Consider the following 2,922-nt stretch of genomic DNA (forward strand, 5'->3'; position numbering starts at 1 on the left):
CGTCTGATATATTTGCTTTTGCTAACCAGGAACCACGACCTGCTAATTTAATTGAATGTATTGCGTCTGCAATAGTGATGTAATGCAGGGAAAATTGATCTTGGGGAATTAATGAATTAATGCTGCTGGTGCTTGACCCCCGTAGTGCTGATAAATCAATAATGAGAGCACAGCCCCCCGCCCATCCCCCCCCCCCCCCCAGCCCCCCCCCCCCCCCCCCCCGACATTTTCCACGTGGCAATGCCGATAGGATTAATTCTATATACTGGAAAAGGAGGAGCTAAAATGGACTGACTATAAATCCTTTTATAATTTATTTTTTGATGAGAGATTGCACTAATTGTGGTTCTTGAGTCGCTGAATGAAGATTTTTGCTTTTGAACAAGGAAGAAGGAATTTGAGTCAGACCGGTTGAAAAACATTTTTTTTTTAATCCGTCTATCAGGTAATTAATTAAATTACTGTCGGGATGATTCTGTAATTTAGTTGATAATGCCGGGATGTTTATAGGAGTAAAGACTGTGAGCATCGGGGAAAGTCACTTGCGTTTTAAAGGGCAGATTGTATTAGCGTGAGCATCTCCTCAATTGCTGCACATGTGGATAAAATTGCATTGCCTATTCGAACAGAAGCCAGCATTGAAATTGCATTGCCTATTCGAACAGAAGCCAGCATTGAAATTGCATTGCCTATTCGAACAGAAGCCAGCATTGAAATTGCATTGCCTATTGAACAGAAGCCAGCATTGAAATTGCATTGCCTATTCGAACAGAAGCCAGCATTGAAATTGTTGCAGATTTGTCTTCCTCCTGAAAATCTAATACTGCGCCCGTATTTGTCTTTCCTTGTGGATTGATCGAGGGGAGCTGAAGAATGTATATGATTAGGTATTGAAGATCTGTATGAATTAGCGGCGAAACTGGGTGCTTTAGAAGTTGATGCAATTGCAGCTTTAGGGCAGAGGGATGTTGAGTGAGCTTTTGAAGCGCAGATCCCACGTGCGTTAGCTCTTAGACCACCAAAAATTGTGTTAAATAGATCTGGGTCAGGTTGTGCCCAATTGATGATGTGATTATCTGCTGCCAATATCATTGCTGCTTTTGCACAGAATGCTTTATGATACTCAAAAACATTCCCTCCGTATCTGACAGACAGCTCCACGATGTAGTATTCCTATGAGTCCAATTCAGCTCTGCGGTTAGGATATACCGAGCATAACACATCTCTGAATATGGAGAAAGCAAGGACAAATTCCCCTAATGTAAGATTTTTAAGCAGTCTGGGATCTCTGGATTTTAGAGTTACTGCCAAATCTCCGCAATCCACTACTCTATGGTCCAAGAATTCCGAAGTCGTCATTAATAGTGAAACAAGATTAATGTCCTTCCTTTCGAGAATGTTACGTATGATTTGTGGAGATAGTGTGACGTCTAGCTGCAGTTGGAGAGGAGGATCCGTATGTAAAGGCAGTAGCGAGGTTATATATTGGAGGATCTGCTTCGCTGGCTGAAATTAGGGCTGGACTGGAAGAAGCTGTAGGCGGCGCTGCAGTATTTGATGCTGGAATTAATGACAGCGATGTAGATTGTTTGTTTTCCCTGTTCCATAATAGACACCCTTTTATCTAGATCCAACAGTTGAGAACTGACCAAGATAGAGTATCGGCAAAAAGCTGCATAAATGATTTTATCTTGTTAAATATTTGCGAATGTTGGATTTCAATGGCTGGCTGCTGGTTAGCAGTGCTAGTTGTGGGGTTATTTGATCCGGAATAGACTGCCTGCTGTCTGTTTTAGGATGCTGAATGGCTGGGCGCGGCTGATTATGGGTTTTTTTTTTTTTTTTTTTTTTTTGGAGGAAAGACTGGTTCTGCTGAGACTGAATTGCAATCGAGAATAGCAAGAGACTCTCTATCACTCCCTGCTGGAATCGCATTACCGTTTTTAAGGAGGGTTTTTATCAATTTATGCATGGGCCGGTCCTTCCAAAACAATCGATCCTGAGGGGCGTCCTGAGGTCGAAGTCGCTAGGATCTGCGCAGATTCGATGTTTGAGTGGCAGGAACGGTAGGTGACATTTGAACTGGAACCTGTACGAGAGCCTGATCGGGAGCCTGATCAGATGTAACTGAAATACCAGAAGGGGAGAAAGAACGGAGACTGGATGGACCCTGGATTGAAGCTGGAGGAGAATGATCTGATAATGACATAAAATCCTGGGAATCCTCTGAATCCGATGACAACTGCTGTAAGTACTTCATTATTGAGGGATACGAAAGTTGATGAGTCTTGAAATCGCTTAAGTTTATGCCAAAATGGAAAAACACAAGACAGCTAGGTAGTGGTGACTAATGTTTAAATAAGGTAGATTTAATTGATGACAGAAGATGATAGGTTGTTGGTGCCTAGCTCCGCCCCCCGAACCCCACTTTTAGGTTAACATTTATCACATTTTTTCAGCTGCAAACACGCTTCTTCTAAATCAAGCTATGGTACTTCCAGCCATTGCAAAGTGTCTGAGGAAGAATCTTTTGTGAAGGCATACTCTATTTTGATAATGGTTTTGAAAGAAACAGTCAACGACACAGAATACTCAATGTATTTTATATATTCTTTTTTTATATTACTTTTAGAAAAAACATTTTGGTTTTACAGGTTTGTGTGTACCAGTTTACACATGTTTATACAATTGTGTTCAATGGAACTGCGTCTGTTTAAGCACAGCTCCTGGATGCAGGCACAGTCAGCTGTCAGACGTGTAGGCTTCTCCATAGAGTACAATGCAGCCGGCATACCAGAAGTCGTGTTATAATTATTTCGCTTTTATAGTTTTGTGTACACATACCCGATTACACGTGTACACAGGAAGGATGGTTATTCTTCAAAAATGTAGTACTAGAGGCGCAAAACAATTACATCCCTA

Source organism: Polyodon spathula, chromosome 24 (genome assembly GCF_017654505.1).
Source record: "Polyodon spathula isolate WHYD16114869_AA chromosome 24, ASM1765450v1, whole genome shotgun sequence".
Classification (NCBI taxonomy): Eukaryota; Metazoa; Chordata; class Actinopteri; order Acipenseriformes; family Polyodontidae; genus Polyodon; species Polyodon spathula.